The 24,858-nt window shown below is 39.9% G+C and overlaps 1 long non-coding RNA gene and 1 pseudogene across 2 annotated transcripts; one reads left to right on the top strand and one right to left on the bottom strand.

Annotated features, from left to right (window-relative positions):
• Positions 1–4,912: 4,912 nt before the first annotated feature.
• LOC143605605 (uncharacterized) lies at positions 4,913–5,488 on the bottom strand. Its single transcript, XR_013148576.1, has 3 exons — positions 5,362–5,488; positions 5,165–5,275; positions 4,913–5,085 (listed from the first exon to the last, which is right to left on the bottom strand). It is a non-coding gene; the product is annotated as an uncharacterized LOC143605605 (long non-coding RNA).
• Positions 5,489–8,506: 3,018 nt separating this feature from the next.
• Positions 8,507–22,889, top strand: LOC143606212 (uncharacterized; annotated as a pseudogene). Its single transcript, XR_013148706.1, has 15 exons — positions 8,507–8,624; positions 10,170–10,270; positions 10,847–11,371; positions 11,455–11,522; positions 11,613–11,695; positions 11,784–11,883; positions 11,970–12,055; positions 12,141–12,223; positions 12,302–12,424; positions 12,524–12,630; positions 12,696–12,997; positions 13,079–13,102; positions 15,911–15,918; positions 22,146–22,236; positions 22,436–22,889. The product of XR_013148706.1 is annotated as an uncharacterized LOC143606212 (transcript).
• Positions 22,890–24,858: the final 1,969 nt, after the last annotated feature.

Here is a 24,858-nt window from a genome sequence, read left to right on the forward strand (position 1 = left end):
CATCCACGGAAAATTGCACATAGTCTCGTCTCTCTCAAGGTATAATATACAAAAGCAAGTCCTTATTTTGAAGCAACTTAAAAGCTACTTTAATTCCCATAAACACATGTTTGCTCTTTTCAAAAGTCTTGTCATTATCACAAACAACAAAATAAGAGTCAAGACAAAGGAGAACAAGGTAGGAAGAAATTCCTAAAATAGCCCATTTGAGCAGAGATATTCTCAAAATAGCACAATTATTTTACACATTCTCATATTATTCATAAAAAACTCGTCAACGGATACAAGTTTTGAACGAAATCTGTTTTTGCCGACGAGGTTGTTTAAACCAATCAAAATAAGGACTTGCTTTTGTATATTACACCTTGAGAGAGACGAGACTATGTGCAATTTTTCGTGGATGAAAACACAAGATGAGTTGTAAGATTAATATTTGTATTAATCAATTAAATTATCGTTATGATTATATAATTATAAATATATCGTTGAATCAACAAAAAATCCTACGGTCGGTAATAATTTGATGGACGTAATTACCCTTATTGTCATAAATAGGGTTTTCTTTGAGTGTATATATAGAGTGAACGTAACAGAGAGAATGATATGAATGATCACCAAACCCTAGCCGCCACCATCTTCACAGCTCCATCTCTTTCTCTCTCTAAACCATGAGACTCAATTTTACATAATCTCCATCCTAGAACCTTAAAGGAGAACTTGATTATCCTCATCAAGATCAAAATCATGTCTTTATTCTTTGTGTGTTCAGATTTAAAAGGTAAACACGACTCTTCATCGTTATTATTATCATATCAGAATTGATCAACATGAGTTTTAAATAAAATAATATTTGTGTTCTAACATTTAAAAAATTGCAAACGGTGAGAATAAGAAGAAATATTTTAATTAATTTTCAAGTATGGTCGGTTGGTGATTCTGATGTGAAATCAAAATGTTCTTAGTCGCTAAGCAGAAAAACTTTTTTTGTTTCCTTTTGAAGTGAAAATCAGATTTTTATAAGAGAGGTACATATTGCTCACCAAGAGTTTCATGATAAACCAATTTCCAACCACCATGTCGAAGTCGACGGGCACAATCAGTCGATGAAGCTGGCATGGTTAAGTCCCTCGGTCAATCGGATCCAGACCTCCACTGTATATGGAGAATCGGTGACACACGTTAGAACATTGTATTAATCTACCATCACTTCATACCTAACAATATCTTAATATTCGTGAACAAGTCGAATCTCCCCGAATCTAATCTCACCGCATCATTGATAGTCATTGAGAAAGGCATGTGCGAGAAACGAGACTCAAATCATACAACGAGGTTACCCTCCTCGCAACCTAAGATGACCCATATGCCACCATAGACACGTACTCTATCTGGCCATCTAAGAGCGGTTTATTGTCTCAGTCACTCGCTCTAAGATAATTACCCTATAGAGGTTAACAAACTTTCTGATAATCAGCTTCATCAGCTGCTGTTTACCAAAAACCATAATTTTAACATCATTCAACTTGTTGGCACCCCTATCTTGAAGATCCACTTCTTCAGCTCTAAAGTGTAGTCTAAACGCAATTTCGCTTTGTTGGATTCGATTTACATGTAATTATCATTACTCTTAAAGTTTTTCAAGGATCGGAGAATACCAACAGCAGATTGTTAAATCTTTAACATAAAACATTTCAATTTGACTATAAGAAGCGTAACAGTGGCCTTTTTCGATGCCTTGCTCTGATAGACATCCAAAGAAACAATAAGATGGTGGAGGTGTAGACCGTCCGTATCCTCGACGAGTCCGATCCATATTTCAACTTGAGCTTCAGAGCTTGTGATAAGCGACCTTAGTGACTCGTCATCCACGGTCATTTCATACTCAATGCCTCCACCTTCATCGTCAGCAACTTGGAGTATGAATAGAAGATTAGGATGTTTAAATAAAACGGTCTTGATTTATTTTTACTTTTTATAATGAGGTTTTAGAGATTATGATTTGGAGGTGAGAGTGTAAAACTAAGTTCTTGAAAAACATACTAAAATGCATTATTTTTTAGGAAATGAGTTGGTAATTAAATGGTATAGTAATGAGTCAGGAAGCCTAAGGCACACAGTGTGGAAAACACCATCCCTGAGTATTTTTTGCATTTGTATTGAACGGGGAGCCGCTTTTTTCGCTTCCCTTCCATCCCGATGATCCTTCACAAAAGGCCATCCGAACATACTGAAAATTTATGAAGGAAAACGGGATGTGCATTCCACGTGGTGCTTGAGAAATCCATCCTGAAGCACCATCACGATTATTCCCGCACCATGCCCTCCATCTCCTCATCAGCCTTCCCCCAAGCCCTCCACCCTCCAAAACGTCTCCCCAAATTAACAAAATGTAACTACCAAACACTAAAATCTAGAATGAAATTAATGCAAACAATCAACTCCTAGTTAGATTTATTCCTTCACTTGCTAAATATATGTCCAATTTCTCTCAAAAACAAGCAGGTAAGATTCGAAATACAATAATCAACATGGAATGTAAGATCATTTATTCAATCTTTCAAAAATTGTAATATTTGCAGGAATCGTAACAAGACACCAAATCAACATAACAAAGAGAGTTTTAGACTAACCCTTACAAGAATTAACATCTAACATTTACCGAACAACCCATACGAACTCATACTATACCAAACAAAGTAATATTTAACAGTTATTTCATGAACCATACGAAATCAGACTCTGCTCAATTCACACATAGCAAGATACCGAACCAAATCAACAAGTAACACCAACCCGTAGCGACAATTAACCTAACCAGCATAAATCCCCAAATCCATCATCAACCGTACCAAGACTCGAGCATCCGTACAATACCTGATCAAGTAACGAGTTTCATCTTCGTCGGCTGGAGAAAATAGGTGAATTTTTTTATTTGAAATGGGTACTCACTCCCGCCATTGGAGGGTGGTTATGAAAGCTTCTAGAAGGTTTGAGAGAGGGGTGAAATGAAAATTGTATTTGATTGTTAGAAAACTGTAACCAACTAATGTGTGAATTTAACTATTTAGGCTATGCGTAGTATGTATTGGTGTTAACAAACTTTAAAATACTATACACTCGCACACAATAATTTAGGAATTGAATTTAAGTAAAAATAATAATAATAATGATAAAGTTAGTGACGGCGGCTGGCGCTTGTGTGAAGTTTAGAAGCATAAACGTTGGGTTGTCATAATATGTTGGACACGACATAATAAGACACAATGACATGTTGTGTAAAACTACTTTATGATCGTTGGTTCTTGCATGCTTGTATCCGAGTAGAAACATAATCCACAACCACGAGAATGTGAAGATAACCACATGAGCTCATCTCTTCGACTTAAATGTGAACATTTCAAGAATCCTACATGGAGCTAAATACTTTACAAAATCAACATACTAAGAGGCTATAGTAACAACAAATAAACATTCGTCACAAAATGTTTCATCTAGTTCATTCTTGTTAAGATCATCAACTACTCATAAGATTGATATATGATCTATCATGACCACATTGTCACATCCCTTCTTATCTTGAACAAATTGTTGTGAAAGTTGTTTTAGTAGTCCTGCAAGCTTCAAGCATGTCTTTCATAAAAAGTGTGTATATGATACACAAGTACACATACGTAAATGTATATAACTAAAATCAATTTATAAGTTTTGTTATTTATTCGTTTGCTTCGTTTAACAGTAAATCTAAAGGAGTTAGCAATTTCGATGTAATTGGCAAGAAAGAAGTGGAAAACCTTGATGGTCGAGTTGCACGAAAAAAACTAAACTTTTTGGACGAAAGTTGCATAATTGACCAAAGCTCATGAGCAAGTTTGGCACTTTACTCTTTAGGTGCTATCTAAGTTTAAAGCATCTACTTTTTTGTCCCTAGAGTTTTGTCATTTAAATTATAAACATTTATCTTTTGGCTCATCAAACTTTAGTAATATAATTTTTGTTCTTTTAACTTCCGTCACAATACTTTTGGCCAACAAACTTTTGCCACAAAAGTTTTAGACTTTCAATTTGGGCCACAAAATTTGTATCACACTTTTGCAATAAACTTTTAAACTTTGACTACAAAATATTATCATAACGAATCAAACATATACCGACCGAGTTCATGTCACGTCCCTTCCACAATGCACGTTAGTTTTAAAATATATCTCATTTAACGCGCTTTGTCGCAACACACGGGCATAAATAGGTGCTATTGTTTAGATGGTTATTTTGGGAATGTTGGGGAACCAATCCCAACCGTTTATTAAAATCCATCATGAAGCTTAAAGAGAGCTTAAAAGGGTATAACGGGAATTGTTTAGTTCCAAAATATTAACACATCTATAATGCTTCCATTATGTTTTACAAATATATTCAAGTGATTTCCATAATCTTTAACAAACAAGACAAATATATAATAATAAAGTTTTGGTTGAGTTTTTACTCTAGTGTTCCAAAGAAGAGTGTTTGATAGATATTGTTGTTAAGACATAAATCATAATGATGAAGAGAATTAGAGCTTTTGTTTCATTATTATTGTAAGGCATTTAATTGCAGTTGTAATTTAGTAAATGTTGAAAGTCAACATCAAAGTCAACAACAGAAACTCATATTAAACCTGATGGCAAAGTTAGTACTCCGTACTTAAAGTCTTGTTTCAATTTTTTCCTGTTGAAAGCTGAACAAAAACATCTAACTTGTCAAAAAAAATTGGCATCTTTAGTTTTGTGAGAGATTGAAAACAATCAAGCGTGTTGTCAAACGTTTTCGTCCAAGCTTTGCCACTGGTTGGACTGTATAAAAGAAATGGTTTTGGATTAAAACATCACAAACAGAACTTACAGAAGCGTATACATGAATATGAATATTATTATTATATGACCATTCTCATAAGCTAAATCATCTGATTAAAACATTCAAATACTAATAAAGATAGAAACAAGTCAAGGAAACCAACCAACAAACTAATTACTAATTAGTTCGCTTTGCATGTGGGAAGAACAGCTCCTGTTGTCTCCTTGCCCGTTGTTCCATTTTCGCTTTATATCCCTATTATTATTCCATATATCGTTAAATCAAATCAAGTGGTAAGAAAATGACTTAGAAAAGAGAAATTAGCAGCAGCTACCTCATGGAATAGTCGGGCATCGTCAGTCTTGAATCTAGCAACCTCGGTGTTCCACATAAACTCTTGATAAGAGATGTCCCTTAGATCCATTGATGCAAGAGCAAGCTCAGCCTATACATAACATACATGCATACATCCTTTCAGTATTATTATTTCATAAAAGAATAAATACAAGCCATGATCAAGCAGTAGCTAACCTCCCCGGACGGAAAGATTCTAGCATACTCGCTATCCATATACTCATGAAAAGTGGTCTTGCATGGATCCATTGGTGCAGGTTCAGGTGCTAGTATAAGTGCTAGTGCAGGTGCTTTATTATTATTAACCTATATATATGCAGGTGAGCATACATACATCCTTTTATTATTTTATTTTTTTTATCTTAATCCCTGTTGTATCTTTATTTTTATCGACAACTATTGTTATCATTTACTTGTAACTATTAATTTACTCGTGCTTTGCGCAACTTCCGGGTGTTGAGACGTTACACTACCAGAATATAAACGAAAAACAAAAACAAAAACAAAAAAAATTAAAAATTAAAGAGGACTAATAGGGTGATGTCGGTCGGTAAAACTCGGACGTTGGTAAAACCCAAGCGGTGTCGGTCTCATGAGTTGAGGCGGTAAGTCTGTGCAAATTTGATGTGTTTCCAGCATGTTCATTACGCTTTTGGTTACATTTGTTACGGTGACGGAACAAAAACAAAAACAAACACAAACAATATAACTATTGATGCGGGCCAATAAGGTGACGTCAGTTGGTAAAATCAAATGTTCGTAAAACCCGAGCAACATCGGTCTCGGGCCTTGATGCGGGTGAGTCTACGTGAAGATTTAGATTTCCATGATCTTCATAACAGTACTGTAAGTAAAACAAAAAATCCGTTCGGTTACATTGGTTATGGTACCAAAAGTAAAACAAAAAATATATATAAATTGAGGTTGGCCAATGGGGTGACGTTGGTCAAACTCAGGCGTTGAGGCGGTTAGTCTACGCAATCGGCGGTTTCATCACATTCATTACGGTACCGAAACTAAAACAAAAGAGTTCGGTCGGTTAGCGTTACGTTTTGGTTGGTTCGGTCACATTCATTATGTTACCGAACCTAAAACAAAAGAGTTATGTCGATTGGCGTTATATTTTTTGTTATGATACCAAAACAAAACAAAAAGAAAAAACAAAAAAAGAAAACAAAACAAAAAGAAAAAACTAAAAAAAAACTGTAAGTAAAACAAAAAATTCGTTCGGTTATGTTGGTTACGGTACCAGAAGTAAAACAAAAAAATATATATAAATTGAGGTTGGCCAATAGGGTAACGTTTGTCAGACGTTGAGGCGGTTAGTCTACGCAAATTCGGTCGGTTTCATCACATTCATTACGGTACCGAAACTAAAACAAAAGAGTTTGATCGGTTAGCGTTACGTTTTGGTTGGTTCCGTCACATTCATTATGTTACCGAACCTAAAACAAAAGAGTTTTGTCGATTAGCGTTATCTTTTTTGTTATGATACCAAAACAAAACAAAAAGAAAAAACAAAAAAAGAAAACAAAACAAAAAGAAAAAACTATAAAAAAAACCATAAGCAAAACAAAAAATTCGTTCGGTTACGTTGGTTACGGTACCAGAAGTAAAAAAAATATATATAAAAATTGAGGCTGGCCAATGGGGTGACGTTGGTCAAACTCGAGCGTTGAGGCGGTTAGTCTACACAAATTTGGTCGGTTTCATCACATTCATTACGATACCGAAACTAAAACAAAAGAGTTCGGTCGGTTAGCGTTACGTTTTGGTTGGTTCCGTCACATTCATTATGTTAACGAACCTAAAACAAAAGAGTTCTGTCGATTAACGTTATCTTTTTGTTATGATGCCAAAACAAAACTAAAAGAAAAAACAAAACAAAACAAAAGGAAAAAACTAAAAAAGGAAAAACAAAACAAAATGGCTGGTGCGGCGCCAGCCCTCACTTTTACTTCTATTAGATAATTTATAATATAACAATTACTCAAGTTTAAAGTAGTTTAATAAATTACCTAGATCAAATGATCTAGTTTTATACATTTAGTCTGGTTAAATAGCTTTAAACCTTGATTGAATATTTTATTGTCAAAATGTTACTTTAGACCTTTAGTCGATAAAATCCTACTTTTTAATGTTGACGTTTCTTCCTATAGAAGAAATCATCTAAATTATACGTTTCTTCCTCTAGAAGAAAACGTGTGTATAAAATTTTTATGCTTCCTTCTTTAGAAGAAACATTATTTATTCAAAATGATTACTTAAAACCTTTTAGTTCATATGATGTTTAATGTAGCATGTGTTGGTTTAACAGGTTCGAACACTCTCATCCAGCTCTCAAGTAAGTAAACAGATCTCGCGGTTGATTGAGATTTATACGAATTACTTTCCTTAGATAAGAGACTCGACTACCGGTGTTGTCACCCTTCCAGTTACTACATATCCGTCATGTTTTTCTGATTAATTATTTACAATTATCTTTTATATAAAAAAAATAATATTTCCTCCTTTAGAAGAACGTCAATTGACAATAACATTTATATGCAAAACTTTATGTTTATTAATAATAAAGAAACGTCTATTTGTGTAAACTTTATATATAAAAAAAAGGGATATTGGTTTTTAATGCTCCAAACTTTCACTCTTTGGTCGATATCACTCCCAACTTTTAATTTGTTACACACCACTCTCAACTTTTATCCTATTTGTTTTTATCACTCCCTCACCAACAGACCACTAACGTCGTTAGTAATGATGCTGGCGTGGCTTTTTTTTAAACGGGGCTGGCATAATATGATAATTTATAAAACTTATGGGTCCACCACTTCAACTTCATCTTCTTCCCCAACCTGCAAACCCAAATTCCTCATAACCACCCAACTTGTTCTTTAACCTCAGATGTGGACCATGTATTATCTTCTTCCAGTTGTGAAGTGATCCACCATTCAGTTGCTTCAAACACGCAATACATGTCAACATATTCGATTTATATTCTAGATCCATATTCAAATAGCAAGTCGTTAAAGAGACAATAATGCCGGAGTTTGTTGAAGATGATAGCAAAGAATCAAGCGAAAATGGATGAGCAAGGCGACACTAAGCGGAGAAGAAGAATGAACGAAGGAAGTAATTCTTGAGCTAATTTCATTCAGATCTATTAATCTCTGGTGAGATCTAAGGCTTAGTTGTGGTTAACGGAGATGAAGCTGGCGATAGTGGTGGTTAACGGAGATAACGGTGGCGATGGTGTGGTTAACATATATGGTAGTTTAGATGGTGGTTGGTAACAAAGGTGGATCTGAGGATGATGAGTGCGACGATGATAGGGGGTGAGAGTTTAGCGGCAAATGTGTTGATGATGATAGGTTCAAGTGGTGTCGGTAGTAGGATGGTGGAGACGGTTGTAGGTAAGGGTGGTCGGAGTTGTGGTGATTATGGTAGCTGGAATTCAGTTTGAGGAAGTGACAAAAACAAATATGGTGAAAGTTGGGAGTGGTATATAACAAATCCAAAGTTGGGAGTGGTATCAACCAATGGGTGAAAGTTGAAAGTATTAAAATCCAATATCCCTAAAAAAAACTTAAACATATATCTCTAAACTTTGGTAAAAGTTTAAAGGACAAATATGTGGTAGTAAAAGTGAAGTTTGGTGACCAGGATCGATAAACACAAAACTAAAATTTAAATCATAAGCTCGATCTTTGTAATTCTCATTAGCTCGAAAATTACAATTCTTAAACTCTCTTAATTGATATAATCCACAAGCTGTGGTATATATACTAGTTTAAACATGAAAATCTAATTAGACTAGAATACAAATTCTTTATCATACTCAAATACTAATTAGCAAAAACCACTTTAAACAATAATTAATAAATAAATTCCTTGTTGTCCAAGTTATTGGCTCGACTTGTTCACCAAGTAATTTAATCCATGTAAACCAAGTCACGTGCTCAACTTGATAAACAAGACACCAACTCATCATAGGCTCAATGAGTCAACCCAACCCGCCTCATTGACTCGAGGACGGAAATTAAGTCCAGCAAAAAGTTTAAAGAACAAACTTTCTAAGTTTTGAAAGTCTTGTGGCAAACGTTTAAAGAATAAATTTGTAACGTTCAAAGTATAAAAAACCAAACTTTGACTAAAAACATAAAACAAATCTTTAGTGGTTAAATACAAATATGCAAACTTTAACCAAAGTACAAACAAAAACTTTTGATGACAAAAAAGAATAAACTTTGATATTTTAGTTAGGATACGTATGGAATTTATTTTTGGTTGTGTATATATTAATTTAATTTAATAACCTAATTGTTACAGCCGAATAAACCAGAGACTCTCCTTGCATAAACTTAAGGTACCGAGCGATTGTATAAATGCTTCTTGGGTGTGTGGGGTCGGTTTTGTTCCAAAACCATAACTATAACCGAGATGTCGGTCAATGAATAACTATAACCATAACTATAACCTAACTATGTCGGTTATTCGGTTTTGAAAGTTAGAGACAAAACAAATAACTGGACATAATTTAAGCATGAAAGTTTGAGTTAACATGGAATCAATTTTTATGTATATATTACATATAAAAAATAATAATACAATCCATCCGGTTCGGTTTTGACGGGTATGCAAACCTTGTTATCCATAATCAACCCACCATTGTCGGTTTGCGGAAAATCAGTTTGGTTATATAGATTTGGTTTCATCGGTTAATTTGGTTACGGGTCGGTTAATTAAGTTTTCTGCATGTTATGTATAGAGCTGGCATTTAAGTTTTCAGCTACTTGAGACTTTTATTTTTATATATTTAAATATTGGCATTTTGTTCTCAACCAGTTTAGCTAACATCTGTTTTTCTTTTTAAATTATTTGCAGTGGAATTTGTCTAAGTTATAAATGGGTAAGATTTTTTTAATTTTTTAATTTTTTGTTGCTTAGCATATGTTGATATTTATGAATAAAATTATTTGTGTTTGCAGCTGCAGGTAAAGATTCAGTAGTTAAAACTCGTAAAGAGAAGCGGAAAGAGGTTCGATTAGCAAAAAGGAAGAAAAAGTTTGATTCTTGGATCCAACATCATGTATGTACATGTTTTTTTTCTAATCTGTTTCATTGTTGTAAAACTTGCTAGGCGGTCCCTAGGCGGCCGACCCCCTTGTAGGGAGTGCTTGGAGTACTCGGCTTGTACCACATGATAAATATAACATAAATTAATTATTGGATATTATATATATATATATATATATATATATATATATATATATATATGTGTTAAGATAAACATAATTCACGTCAAAATAAGCATAATTCATATGAAAAAACATAATTAAAAAAAATCATGTTTTGTTGTTATTTTTTAGTTTTTACTAAAAGGAATATAAAAAAAACAAAAAAAATATTAAAAATAAAAATAAAAAATTATGGCCGAGTTGTCCTTGAAGGCCGAGTAATCCCGAGTACTCCGACTTTGACCGAGTTGGACCTTGGCGAGTAATGGTGGCTGAGTTAGGAAAAGGCGGCAAGGTTGATGTCCGAGGACCTTTGAATCGCCAATTCCAAGGCCTTGGAATCCGACTTTTACAACATTGATCTGTTTTGACCAGAATGTGAAATATGACTTTGTATGAGCTTTTTTCTTGATTTATAACAATTTCAGAAAGCAAAAAAGACAATGAATAATCGTCACAAGGCAGTAAATATGCAGAAGAATACTCAAGTCGCGGAAGTAAAAGATGTAAAAACTGAAACTCATGGCAGTACGTCACATAAGCGGACAGTATCGTCAAGAAATGATGACCGAATTAGCACGTCTTTGGAACCAATGAGAAAAAAGAAAACAAAATTTGAAAAATATTTGGAATTGGAAAACCAGAATGGCGAGACTTCTGCAAAGGAGGATCTTGATTTGGAAAGAAAGCTTGCAAAAAATTCAAAGTGAAAGGAAGGAAGGTAGGGCGAGACGGCGATGAAATAAACACGTTACTTGAAGGAATTCCATCTGTATTTGGCTATTTGGAGACCGAAGAAAATGCAAAAGTGGAAGAAGAATGTGAAAATTTGGTTGAAGAGCTTGAAACCGTACATGGAAATAAGCGTGCTCAAGCATATGCAAAACTAGGACTAAGATCAGTGTCAAGAAACGAACCGGAAGAGTATTTTCAAATTCGAAAACGTGTGCGCAGTATGCAAGTTTTGGTCTCACATTGTAGTCTTGATGCATTCGAAAAAGTGATAATTTTGTTTATAAATTTTGATTGGTTACAGGCCTTTTAAATAGGCTTGATGAGTCCAATGTAGAAGGAATTACTGAGCAAATGTCCTCAATTTTCCAGGTAAGTTTTCTCCATGTCATTTAGTTTATAAGTAACATTTATTTACTAATTTACTAATCTCATTTTTCTTGAACTTTTTATTGCATGCAGTCTATCAGCCGTAGTGACGGTGCTCAAATTATAAGTGAGGAAATTTTGACATCATGTTCGGGCGGACCTCGTGGCAACGAACAGTTAAGCCCGTCTATTATACCATATAAATATTATTTCTTTAACCTTTTCATCGTTCCGTTTGACTAGATTACATCTGTACCCTTGTAGGTATGCTGCTGTTTTTGCAGCTTTAGTTTCTGGTTTGACTTGCTTGGTCGGGATTGACTTTGGCGCAAAGCTGCTTGCTTCACTTGCAAAGTGTTTTGAGGTTCGTTAAACGATTTCGTTGTTTGAAATAAAAAGTAAAACTAGATTTTTAAGTGTAAGGAATTTGATTTTAATAATTTTCCTTAGGACGAGTATCAGAAGGAAGACAATCTTTCCTTGTGGAATTTGACTCTTCTTCTCTCTTATTTATACATGTTTGGAGTTTGCTCAAGGTTATTATTCTCTTATTTATAGATGTACTTTGTAGTTTTTATAATATTTTGTTAATGGAACTCTGTTATAATAATACCATTTCAGCGATTTAATATATGATTTCATGATGATGCTGAGCTCACGATTGACCGAGGTTGATGTTTCCACTATCTTGACAGTTCTTAACTGTAAGATTCTCAATGCTTCATTGTTTTATTTGTTTCTCGATGCTTTTTGTTTGTCGATTTACAAGTACTCGTCATTAGGTTCTGGGATGAGATTGAGGAGTGACGATCCAGCCGCCATGAAAAACTTTATTGTTAGCATCCAGAACAAGGTTACGGAACTGAAAGCTGCATCTGGAGATAGCCAGCAAAACACTATAAGTATAAAGAGTATGTATTTGAGTATTTCATTAATATATTGTTATTTTTTTTTAATAATATCTGCTTGTCTAGTTGTCTTGTAACTTTGTTTGCTTCATGGGTGGCAGATGGAGTTCATGCTCGAAACCATATATGACATCAAGAACAATAAAAAGAAGGCTAACGAGGATACCTCACAACATACTCGCATCAAGAAGTGGCTTCAGAAGGTCATTCTAGTACGTTATTTTCTTATACATTGTCGTATATTCTAACGTGTTAATTTTTCTCACAGTTGAAGGTAGAAAGTATTTTAGTCCGCGGATTGAAATGGAGCATGCTTCTTGACCCTGAGAAAAAAGGTCGATGGTGGTTATCGGGAGAGATGATGTCATTTACTACAAATAATAATAATATTGTAAATGGCACCAAAAAGATGGATAAAGAAAGCTTAGAAACTCAAAAAATGCTTCAACTTGCTGCTGGACAAAGAATGAATACACCTGCAAGACGGGCGAATTTTTGTATAATTATGAACGCGGAGGATTATATCGATGCCTCTGAGAAACTGGGAGCTTGGATTTGAAAGGGAAGCAGGTATCTATCATCTCTGGCTATGTGTAGTTGTTTCATGATATTGAGGTATATTGTTATTATCAGTGTTTCATGATATTGCAGGATAGAGAGACCGTGCGTGTCATTGTGGATTGCTGTTGAAGAAACACTAACCAGACCCCGGGCAGATTACTGGTAACCTGGGGGTTGGAGAGCTGTTTCCCACGAGGGGTTAGACCCTTGGAAGATGGTTCTTCTGATAACCTGCAAAACAGACACCGTGAGCTCGTCACTGAGAAGGGGGGGTTCCTCCTTGTGACCACCCTCCGGCGTGAGAATCAGACTAGATTGCTCTTTAAATATAAAAGTATATTAAGAGATTGCTAGAGCAGATATCAAGTATATATGATGATAATGTGATAAGATATGATGGTCATACCATTTGGGGTATTTATAGCCGAAGGTAGGTTTCCAAGGGGTTTAGCCGGCCCAACACGCTACCAACTGTAACCTATGCACGTGCCCTGCCTGTGAGTGGTGGATAGGTAGCGGCTGACACAGAGCAGGCGTGTCGTGCACTCTTCCTCTTCTGCCAACAACAGGCTAGGCACGTGGTATGGCAGGAGTTGGTGGGTAGGCGGCGGCTATTGGTCACAGTGCTGTGGCGTGCTGTCTGCCATGCTGCTGTCAGCGAGCTGTCGCATTCTTGGTCAGATCTTTTGTCTGTACCTCGTCAGGTATCACACAAAAGATCCTCCATCATACGGACTGGCTCATTTAGGCGGGAGTTTTCCCCCTCCCGCCTTTGCTCATTCCTTCAGGTGACACTGGGGAGAGTTAAGTGCCTAGTGCGTGTAGCCATGCTGCGCGGGTGGCCTTCCCTCATGGCTTGTATCCGAGGCTGCGGGAACAGGCGGAGTCCTTCACCATGGGAGGCATTTCCTGCGGGACCAGCTTGCATACTGCGCGTAAGGACGTCACTTCTCTGAGCATGGTTGGTCCTGCGGATCCAGTTGGTCTCTGCGCAGACGTCCCTGTTTAAGGTGAGTCTTGCGGGTCCAACTGGGCTCTGCTGGGACCTACCTCTTCAAGTCCCCCCAGTCCAATGTTCTTCTCATGCGTGTTTAATAAAGTGAGGTGAACTTTTGGACTTAAAAGGGTTTTGAAAAGGGTTTTGTAAGGTTTTCCATGGGAAGTCCTTGTCACTTGCAGAAATGCCCGAGTTTCCTGCTTGGTCTTTGGGTATGATGCGGGTAGGTCTGTAACCTCCTCGCAAGTCAGGAGCATTGAGTCCCAGTTGTGTGGATTCTCCATGAGGTTTTGGTAGTTTTGAACATAGTGATCAATTATGTTAAAACCACCAATTCCATCCTGGAGCTTCAAACAACGTAGTTCTCGACGTTCCCGCTATGCGGGGATGTTATTTCCTTTTCCGCAAGCATTGCCCAGAAGATCCTTCTTGGTTTCAATTCCCAGCGGAGCGCTAGGTATGTGAAGGGTTTTGCCTTAACACTGTACCTGCGCTCGTCTTACGGTTACTTTACTTCTAAGGTATTCCTGGCGTCAATTCCCTGCGGGTGCTAGGTATGTGAAGGGTTTTGCCTTTACACTGTACCCGCACCTGTCTTATAGTTACTTGGTTGCCGAGGTACTTGGCTTCAATTCCCTGCGGGTGCTAGGTATGTGAAGGGTTTTTCCTTAACACTGTACCCGCATCCGTCTTATGGTTACTTGTTCGCCAAGGTTTTCTTGGCTTCAATTCCCTGCGGGTGCTAGGTATGTGAAGGATTTTGCCTTTACACTGTACCCGCATCCGTCTTATGGTTACTTGTTCGCCAAGGTTTTCTTGGCTTCAATTCCCTGCGGGTGCTAGGTATGTGAAGGGTTTTGCCTTAACACTGTACCCGCATCCGTCTTATGGTTACTTGTTCGCCAAGGTAAGGGGGTATTTTCCCGCTTTTTAAATTTTGAATTTTGAAATTCGAAAGGTTGGTGGAAAGATAGGAACAGTCCAAACCTTCTGAAACGTCGTGCGACGGTTTCTTCTGACTGTGTCAGGACGTGCAGGAAGTTATGGTGACGTGACAGAACATGGTCATTCCAGTTGCTTTTTCAGGCGCGTGGGCACGGGATTTCGGGCGCGTAGCCGCGAAATCTCTGGCATACGTCCTTGTGAGATGTTGCCAGCTTGCTTTTGCCACGCGTCATAGTTTCATTGCACCTTTGATTTCTCTCTCTTCCGTATTAAATTCATCGCATTAATTGCGATTACTATATAAAGGGGGAGAGGGTTATTTGCAATTCACACTTTTCACTTTCATCTCTTCTTCTCAAGTAATTTCCGGCGAATTTTTCTGTTCAGTAAAGCATTACCCTGAAATCTCTTTTCATCTTTCTTCCACCATGTCTTCTCATGATGCTGATGACCAGAAGACTGCTGGCGAATGCCAGTGCTCTCTTCCTGTCGATCTGTACCAGTACATCGTCAGGAAGTTCATGCTCGAGTCTCTCGAGCCTGAGTTTCCTGAACCCCACCATACTGTGTACGATGCCCCTAGTGGCAAGATCGGGGTTTATGCTGCATTCTTTGTCTACGGAAACCTTAGGTTTCCGTTGACAAAGTTTGTGTACCGTGTCCTGGAGAGGCACGGTGTGCACCTGACAGAGGTGCACCCCATGGCCATTGCCAAGGTCCGGCACTTTGAGTGGGTGTGCCGGATACTGGGCCTTGAGCCCCTCGTTGACCGTCTGATGACCTTCTACACTTGGAGGTGCATCCAGGGGTGGTACACTCTTACAACCCGTATCAAGGGTTTAAAGATTTGTACCACCGAGCGGAGTCTTCGCTCATGGAGAAGAGAGTTCTTCTTCATATCCGCTCGCGCCATCCCCATCGCCATGAAGTTCAAGAATGGCCAGGCGCTTCCGAACCTTCCCGCCCTCAACTACGAGGAGGCGGAATGGTTCTCGAAGATATCCCGGGTCCAGTCCCCGGTTTTCCGTTTTCCGGAGTCGGCGATGGTGATGCTGGGGATGAGCCGGGTGTGGAAGGCGGCGAATGCGGATAAGGTTCCGATCGTCCTTGAATATGGTTCGAACTCTGTCCCTTATGGTACGTCTTGTTTCGTTTTGCTGACTTCGATTTTTTCTAACTTTCTTGTTGATTTCAGAGGGGAACGATCTTCAGTCGCTCCTGAACCCGCGGGAGGAAGATGGTCCCGCGCGGATGGGTACTCGTGCTCTGGACGAGAACGAGTTGCCCATCTTAGAGCAGACCGCGGGTCGGTTCGTGGAGGTTTACCCGCCAGGCCAAGAGATCCTGAGCCACCGACGGCCAGGTAAGCCTATCTTCTACCCTGAACCTCTCAATGCTGTGCCTGCTGCTGGAGTTGACATTTCTTCTTCTGAGGAATCCGCAGAAGGTCCTCCACTGGTGCGGAAGAAAAAGGCTGCCGTCGGGAAAGGCAAGGAGAAGGTGGCCTCTACGGCCGACCCGGTAGTCCTATCTGACTCGGAGTCAGATAGTGCAGAGGTGGCGGGGAAGCCCGGTGGTGAGGAGACCACCGCTCCGGAGGCTGTAGCTGTTACCTCCGGGGAGGCAGCGACGACGACGGTTACCGGTGTCAAGAGGCCGGCTCCATCGGGTTCGCCTCCGCTCGTCCGTATGTTCAAGCTCAAGAAACCCCGTAAGTACCCCCATAATTCTTGTCTAGATTTGTTGTTTCAAATAAATTTTTCTAACACTTTTGCTTGTGCAGGTGTGGATGTTGACGCATTCCCGGGTGTAGTTGGAGCAAGTATTCCCCCGCCAATGAGGGAAGGCTCGGTCAGCCTTCCCGAGGCGTCGACCCAGGCGTCTGCGCCTGCTTCCGTTGGTTCCAGCCTTCCTGAGGCTGTTCCAGCTGAGAAGGTGTCTCCGCCGGCCGTGAGTGCAATTTTTACAGCATCTTTCACGGAGCCGGCGGTTACTGTTGCTGAGGAGGCGACGCCAACAATGGCTACCACAGCGGCTGCCACTATACCTGCGCCACCGGCACCGACGGCCGGACCATCAGGTACGCGCCGGGCTTCCCGCCGATCTATGCCACCTTCCCATCTGCCTGACCTGTTGGATGGATTTCCTTTAGGTTCAGGTGATGGGTTTGGCGGCTATCGGCCTGTTATTGACCCTACAGGTACGTAGGGTTCTTTTTCCTTTGTATATTTTTGTCATCTTTTCCTAACTGCCTTTGTTTCTTTTGCAGTGTCGGATTCCAATGAAGTGTATGTTCCAAGATGGAACATACGCCGAGGAACAACCCTTCGCACCCCTGTGGAGTGCGTGGATTGGGCTCGCCACGCTGCTCCTCATGGTGCGTTGGGGGAAGCCATGGCTAGCTACCAAGAGGGTAGGCTAACCAATGAGCTTCGGGTTCTCCAGGCCCGGACGCAGCCCCGCGTCGAGCTGCTTTGTCGTGAAAACGACAAGTTAAAAGCAGCTCGCGCCAAAGATGTATCTGAAGCGCGGGCTCTTCGGGAGGAGAACCGGCAGTTGGCCGCTGCCGCAGCCGAGAAGGAGAAGGCATTCAAGGCCCTCGAGGTTGAAGTCCAGGCGCGACTCGAGGCCCGCTCCAAGGCTGCCCAAGCTGTGAATGAACAGCTTCGGCTGGCCAAGGAGACTGCGCGAAACTCAACTGAGAGGGCTGCCAAGGCTGAAGCTGTTGCTGAGCCGCTTCGCGAAGAGAATGAGCAGCTTAAATGCAAATTAAAGGCTCTTCAGCATGCTCATGACGCCTTGGCAATGGAAGATGCCAAGAAGCTGCAGGAGATCCTTGACCAGAGGGGGGTGCTTGACCGCACTGAAAGGAAACTCAAAAGCGTCGAAGAGGCTGCCGCCAAGGAAATTCAACTTGCCAACCTTGATAAGAGCGGAGCCGAACGTGCTTACAAAGAAAGTCAAGCTACCCTCCAATGGCTGCTTCGAGAAGCGTTGCCTCAGGTATCTTTATCTTTTTCTTTACGCTTTCCGCTCGTAATTAGAAAATGTTCTAACTTGTATTCTTTTGTAGGTTGTGCGTCGGGTCCTTTCAGAGACCTCTTATGACGATGCGATGAGCGCAGCCCTCAACGCTTCTCATGAGGATGGGGAGAAGACTGGCTTCCTGCTTGGTCTTGGGTTTGCTGAGAGAGGCTTTCCGCCCTCCAACTTCCCTTTATTCAATGTTAATACTGAAGCTGCTTATGACCAAGCTGTGAACCAGTACGCTGCCTTCCCGCATCCAGTGGTGGAGAAGGTGAATGAAGCTGCTGCTGCTGATGATGGGCTAAACATCCTTAAGGCTTTCCTTGGGCAGCCGCTCTCTGACGGTGCTGGTCCAAGCGGAGGTGGCCCTGAAGCCTGATCCTGAAGATCCCTTCCCACTGCTAGGATAGACTTAGCTTTGTATAGATTTCTTTTAGGCGGGTAGTTACCCGGCCACTGTTGTAATATATCATTGAAATATACGATTGTTATTCCTTTCATTGGATTCTTTGCTTTATAAACTTATGACTTGCATACTTAGTTTAAAATAGCAATTTTCCAAGTGTTTGGAATAAGAACCTTTGAACGTGGTTGATAGTGGGTTAAAGTTTCGCTTCCTCCTTCGTGATTGTGCGGGTAGAACCGTCACTTGCACTTGGTAGGATGGCTAAACTTTAACTTTTATCTAACCTGCGTGTAGGTTTTTCTTACTTTTTTAAGAATTTTGTTTTGAACCGTTCGACGCGCGGTTGTCGATAGGTTAGTGTTCATCTTCCTTTCATGATTCGTGCGGATAGACCGGCACTTTCATTTAATGGAATAATTGAACTCTTCTCCTTCAACTGACCTGCGTGAAGGTTTGCCACGTTATTGGGTTCGTGCGGGTAAGACCGCCTTCCCACGCAACGACTTCACGTAATGTGAATGCCGTCACCAGTGTTGGATAGTTTTAACCGTTCGACGCGCGGTTGTTGATAGGTTAGTGTTCATCTTCCTTTCATGATTCGTGCGGATAGACCGGCACTTTCATTTAATGGAATAATTGAACTCCTTCAACTGACCTGCGTGAAGGTTTGCCTGTTGAGGATAAGTTAACCTTTGAACGTGGCTGATAATAGGTGTGAAGTTTTGCTTCCTCTTTCGTGATTGTGCGGGTAGACCCGTCACTTGCACTTAGTAGGATGGCATAACTTTACCCATATCTGACCTGCGTATAGGTTTACCTTTTCCTCTTAAGAATTTTGAACTGTCCCACGCGCGGTTGTTGATAGGTTGGTGCAGTTCCCTCGAATGATTCATGCGGATAGACCAGCACTTTCATATGGTAACTTTTTTCCCCTTCAACTGACCTGCGTGAAGGTTTATCATGCTTTTTGGGTTCGTGCGGGTAGGATCGCCTTCCCATGTAATGACGTTTTTTGTAATTATGCGGTGAAAACCGGCATATTAGTGTGTACAAAAGTATAAATGTAAATCATCAGCTTCGACGTTTGAAAGAGAATCATTTCCATTAGAAGTGGCTCTTGGCCTTTTCTGTACAAATTGGAATTGATTACATGCAAACTGTGTAATTGAACTCCCTTCCATGTTGGGACAGGAGTGCCATCGAGCCGACACGCACCTGTTTCGGGATCTCGTTCTTTACGCAGCATGTAGTCTCCATATTGAAGCTGATTTTTTATTCATGTTTACCCCAGCCATGGTTCCACACGCACCTGCCTGCTTAGCTTTTATTTCGCCACGAGGTGTGCGAGCGTCCCATCTCTGACGAATGTTTCGACCATGTCTTTTACGTCTATGCATTCTTCAGTGTTGTGGCCTTTTGTTCTGTGATAGTCACAGTACTTGCTCCGATCAGCATCGTGACGATGTCGGATTACTGGAGGCTTTGGCCATGGGAGCTCTTCAGTAGCAAATATGTCAGTGACGCTTTTGGTAAGTGGCGTCCATCTGGAGTTCCGGTGCAGCTTTACATTATCCCTTTCACCCAATCGGTGCTGTAAGCCGGATGAGGTGTCAAAGTTTACCCTTGACTGCCAAATGCCTTGCTTCCGTTTTTTGTTCAATCGGGCGGTGAGGACGTTGTCCTCTCTCGTCCTCTGGGTGTAAAGGTTTGTGCTCTGCGGAAGGTCTCTACCCAGTTGCTTCTCCGTTTCCGCATAGCGTTTAGCTGCTGTCATGATGCCATCCCATGTGGATGGCATTCCATCTTTACCCGTTAGGGTGCGGATAAGCTCTGGGTCCTGCGCGCCCTGGATGAAGGCTGCGCGAACAAGATCCTCGCTGATATTGCCCAAACTTAACTTCTTTGAGTTGAAGCGAGTGATGAAGTTTGGCAGAGATTCATCTTCTTCCCGTATGCATTTGAGGATTGTCCATTGCTCCTCGGTATACTTTCGCTGCTGGCTGAAGTGTTGGCTAAACTTCTGCTGGAAGTCTGCCCAGTCGTAAATGTGGTTAACCGGTAAACGATCAAACCAAACCCTAGCAGCCCCCACCAGCGTCATTTGAAACATGTAACACCACGTGGGTTCCGTCCAGTTGCTGACGGTTGCCCCTGCTATGAACCTGTTCAAATGGTCGTCTGGGTCGGACATACCATCATAAGTGCCTATGCTGGGCATTTGTTTGGCACTTTTTGGGGCAATTGCTTCCGCAATGTCCCTTGCAAATTTGGACGTTCCCGCATTTGCAACGTTCGGTCTGTACGTTTTGGAGAAGTCTCGTGAACTTCCACCTGTGCTTTTTGGTTTGAAGGCTTGTCCAAAATGCCTTCTCGGTTGGGAGTCCGTTTCCTTACGCTTCCCTTTTGCCCTATGGCGAGGGTTCGCGTCGGAGTCGGATTCCTCCGAGTCATTGTCCAAGTATTCTTCGAATTCGTCGGCCTGTTGGACGGAACGCAAGCGTTCGTCCAACTCAGCTTGGAATTCCTTTTGTCGTGCCTCCGCCCATGCCTTAACTTCATCGAGAGTTTGGCGGGGGAGTCTTGTTCGTTTTTTAAACTGGGTATCGGTGAATCCCAGTGGGCGATTATTTACTGCACTTGCCCCAGCTTGGGTAACTGGGGTAGTGTTCGTAAAATTTACTTCACTTGCCCCGGCTTGGGTAACCGGGGTAGTGTTTGTAAAAACTGTGTTGCCGGTATTCCCTCCAGTAGCTGGGGTTGTGGTTACCGGAGTTTCTTTAACCATCTTTCTAGAAGTTTGAAAAAACTGGAGAAAAATGAAGTTCTAGCTTTATGCACGGATGGCGCCAATGAAGAAACACTAACCAGACCCCGGGCAGATTACTGGTAACCTGGGGGTTGGAGAGCTGTTTCCCACGAGGGGTTAGACCCTTGGAAGATGGTTCTTCTGATAACCTGCAAAACAGACACCGTGAGCTCGTCACTGAGAAGGGGGGGTTCCTCCTTGTGACCACCCTCCGGCGTGAGAATCAGACTAGATTGCTCTTTAAATATAAAAGTATATTAAGAGATTGCTAGAGCAGATATCAAGTATATATGATGATAATGTGATAAGATATGATGGTCATACCATTTGGGGTATTTATAGCCGAAGGTAGGTTTCCAAGGGGTTTAGCCGGCCCAACACTCTACCAACTGTAACCTATGCACGTGCCCTGCCTGTGAGTGGTGGATAGGTAGCGGCTGACACAGAGCAGGCGTGTCGTGCACTCTTCCTCTTCTGCCAACAACAGGCTAGGCACGTGGTATGGCAGGAGTTGGTGGGTAGGCGGCGGCTATTGGTCACAGTGCTGTGGCGTGCTGTCTGCCATGCTGCTGTCAGCGAGCTGTCGCATTCTTGGTCAGATCTTTTGTCTGTACCTCGTCAGGTATCACACAAAAGATCCTCCATCATACGGACTGGCTCATTTAGGCGGGAGTTTTCCCCCTCCCGCCTTTGCTCATTCCTTCAGGTGACACTGGGGAGAGTTAAGTGCCTAGTGCGTGTAGCCATGCTGCGCGGGTGGCCTTCCCTCATGGCTTGTATCCGAGGCTGCGGGAACAGGCGGAGTCCTTCACCATGGGAGGCATTTCCTGCGGGACCAGCTTGCATACTGCGCGTAAGGACGTCACTTCTCTGAGCATGGTTGGTCCTGCGGATCCAGTTGGTCTCTGCGCAGACGTCCCTGTTTAAGGTGAGTCTTGCGGGTCCAACTGGGCTCTGCTGGGACCTACCTCTTCAGCTGTCTATATGAAAAAGTATTCAACAAATATTATCGTGTTCTTGCTTCAAAAATATGCAGTCGTGACAAGAACCACAAGTTCACATTATAGGTATTTCAGTCAGCTGGTAAGGCGGGTTGGGTAACGGTTGACCTGAAAAACTCTTTGGCGTAAATGTATATAACTACGATGTATATTAATGATAAAACAATCATTAAATAATGAAAAATAATAAATAATTTGATTGGTTGATATGAGTTTTTGAAGTTGTTAAATTATTTTGGATTTCTTATAAATATATTTTTTTCAGTACTGCATATGGGACCACTACATGCAACTAGAATCAATGCAGCTAATTATATCAATGCACCTGGCGAAATTTGTAGCAGAAATGGTGTCCGGTTTTACACTTTCACTTGCCGTTCTTAAAAAAGCAGATCTACTTGACACCACAAAACTCACTTCCAGGAAAATAATGCATTTTAAGATGTTTTTCGATACCGTTTTTGAGTATGCAGATAGTTTGGTATGGAATATATTCAAACGTATAGCTGGATCCCCACAATATGAAACCCTTAGAACTGGAATTAAGTTCTTCGTAGAAAGCTATGTTGCAGGGAATCAAAAACAATTTGCACGAAAATACAAGATTGCCAAGAAGGCACTTAAGAGTGTTGAACAAGAAGAAGATCCATTTCTTTAAGAATGCTCCAGTTTCAATATTTATATATATATATTTTTTATTATTATTATTTTGTTTTGAATTGGGTGTAGCAATAAAATTATATCTCCAACAACTTGGAGTGTACGTTGTACACTTGTACTACACTTTGCAAACCAAGATTGAGTTTCTTGAATTCTTATTACCATGCATACATCATTGACACGGTTTTATAACACAGTTGACACTTGACAATATTGCATCATTACACGATTGAGATAGGCTAAACGTACCTCACTCCTATACTTGTCATACTCCTCCTCTGAACTTTTATTTCCTTTAAGAATTTTATTTGACATATTATTCACATGTAACATTTAATTGCATTTTATGGTCTTCTTTTAAAATACTATAAATTAAAAACTATATTTTTTTATTTATTTTTCATGAACCTTTATTTCCTTTATAAACTTTATTTGACATATTACTTCTTTGTAACATTTTTTTTGGCATTTTATGGTTTAACTTTAAAATACTAAATTAAAAACTATAATTTTTTTTTATTTTTTTTTCTCTTTTTGTGTTTATTGTCTTTGATCACAATAATAATATTTATTATTATAAGTGTTGATGCATTATTATATTTAAAAACAATACATATGTATATATGCATATGTATTGAACCACTAAATTAAAAAGAAAAGGATATTATAAATATTTACAATCTTAATAATAAAAAGTAAATTAATAATAATAGTGTAATTATTTTTAAGTCGATATATGTAGTGGAGACTAATAAGTAAAAAATAATGTCAAAGAAAAATGTTGTAGGGCTAATATGTACATAAATAATGTTAAGAGCTAATAGTAATTGGTTTATTAAGTTCAAGAGGGTGTATGTTTAGTAAAAATGGTATATAGGGGTGGTACGCTTAGCAACACCCTTTTAAAATATAATATTCTCTAGATACAAGAATATTAAATTAAATTTTAACAAAGATTAACTTATAAAAAAATTAAAAATAAAACAGAGATAGATCTAGATTCTAATATGAAGTCTAAAAAAATTGTGATTTTCAGGTTAGCTATATTGAAATTGTCGGGTCCTTTTTGACCCAATTTGTTTTGCTCAATGTTTTTTTTTTTCTGAACGACCAACAAAGAAATTATATTAATGCCTAGCAAGGAGCTAGAAGAGATACAAGCACTAAAACAAACCACCAACATAAACACCCAAAAACAAGAATTACACTTTAAAACGACACCAATCCTTCCAAGTTAGACTCCTCATCTTTCCTCTATTTTTAACCCAAAGAAAACCCAAGACTTTTATTTCTTGAACTAAACCCAAAAGTTGAATCGGCACCCTACTATGAACAATATCATTCCTCTTCTTCCACAAACACCACGTCGCAATCAAACAAACCGCTTGAAGAACGTTTGCTTTGCTACTAGATACCCTCTAATTTTTATGAACCTCCAACAAATCCCGAAAACTAAATAAGAAAAACTTGGGCATTTTGCACCATTGTGATATCACACACCATAGAGATTGGGCTAATCCGCAAGAAATAAGATATGCTCTACCGACTCTTCAAGTTCACCACATACCGGGCATAGATTTGAGCGCACCGGTATATTCCTTTTTGCCAATGCAACAAAAGTTGGAAGTCGGTTAAGAACCGCCCGCCACGCCACAAAACAAACCTTCCTAGGAACCAAACGATTCCAATCGAACTTGAACTCCGGCTCGGTGTAGACGTTCGCGGCTATCTTTACTTTAATATCACGGACCAAAAAGCCACCCACTTCATTACCCAACCAAAACATCCCCTGGTCTCATTCTTATATATTGACATAATTGAAGAAGACCACTTAATTCCACAATCTCATCCACCCCTGCAATCTCACGAGACCACTCCCATTTTCCACAAATCCACCCATCAAGCATAAATAACCGATCCGCCACAAAACAACCCTTTGATTTTTCAATAGAGAATAATTTTGGAAATTGAACACACAGGGGGGCCTGCCCAAGCCACCATGTTTTTTTTCCATTGTTAATTTCACTC

This window comes from Bidens hawaiensis, unplaced genomic scaffold (assembly GCF_021521415.1).
Source record: "Bidens hawaiensis isolate Kalapana, Puna unplaced genomic scaffold, B.hawaiensis_p1.1 tig00002123_1, whole genome shotgun sequence".
Lineage (NCBI taxonomy): Eukaryota > Viridiplantae > Streptophyta > Magnoliopsida > Asterales > Asteraceae > Bidens > Bidens hawaiensis.